We start from the raw sequence: 1,167 nt of genomic DNA, 5'->3' as shown, positions 1-1,167 counted from the left end.
ACAGTCTGCAGTATGGATTACATCTCAATATAAAGAAGACAAAAATCCTCACAACTGGACCAATAAGCAGCATCACGATAAATGGAGAAAAGATTGAGGTTGTCAAAGAATTCACATTGCTTGGTTCCACAATCAAGGCCAATGGAAGCAGCAGTCAGGACATTAGACGATGTGTAGCACTGGGCGGGTCAGCTATGAAGGAACTCTTTCAAGTGCTGAAGAGCAAGGATGTCTCCTTGAGGACTAAGGTGTGCCTGACATAGTTCTTGATATTTCCAATTGTCTCGTATGCATGTGAGAGCGGGACAATGAATAAGGAAGACCAAAGAAGAGTGGATGCTTTTGAGTTGTGCTGGCGAAGAATGCTGAAGGTACAATGGACTGCCAAAAGAACTAACAGATCTGTCCTAGAGGAATTGCAGCCAAGATGCTCCTTGGAAGTGAGGATGGCCAGACTTTGTCTCACCTACTTTGGTCATGTTGTCAGAGGGGACCATTCCTTGGAGAAGGATGTCATGCTTGGTAAGGTGGAGGGTTGACAAAAGCAGGGAAGGCCTTTGACGAGATGGATTGACAAAGTAGCTGCGACAATGGGCTCAAGTATAGCAAGGATCATGGAGCTGGCACAGGATTGTGCGGTGTTTCGTGTTTCTTTCTGCTGTGCACAGGGTCTCTATGAGTTGGAAGTGACTTGATGGCACCTAACAACAACAACAACATCCATGAACAAGGTTGTTGTTGCTAGTGTTATATGCCATCAAGTTGGACCCGACTCATAGCGACCCCTCCTTGGGTTTGTGAGGCAGTATCACTAGAGAGGTAGATCGCCTAACCTTCCTTCCAAGGAGTGGCTGGTGGGTTTGAACCGCCAGCCTTCTGGTTAGCAACCAAGTGCCTTAGGCACTATGCTACCAGAGTTCCCATGAACAAGGTATGTTCTTCCATTTATGTAGTGTCCTTGTTGTCTCTTGTAGCAGGGTTTTATAGCTTTCTGTGTATAGGTCTTTTGCTTCTCTGGTGAGGTTTATTCCTAGATATTTTATCTTTTAGTAGCTATTGTAAATGGTATTGTTTCCCTTATTTCTTTATCAGAGGACTCTTTGTTGGTGTAGAGGAATCCAACTGATTTTTGTATGTTGACCTTGTATCCTGTCACTTTGCTGAATC

This window comes from Orycteropus afer, unplaced genomic scaffold (assembly GCF_000298275.1).
Source record: "Orycteropus afer afer isolate SDZICR_OR568_19922 unplaced genomic scaffold, OryAfe1.0 scaffold00342, whole genome shotgun sequence".
Lineage (NCBI taxonomy): Eukaryota > Metazoa > Chordata > Mammalia > Tubulidentata > Orycteropodidae > Orycteropus > Orycteropus afer.
The sequence above is the reverse complement of the archived record's forward strand: the minus strand, read 5'-3'. Positions refer to the sequence as shown.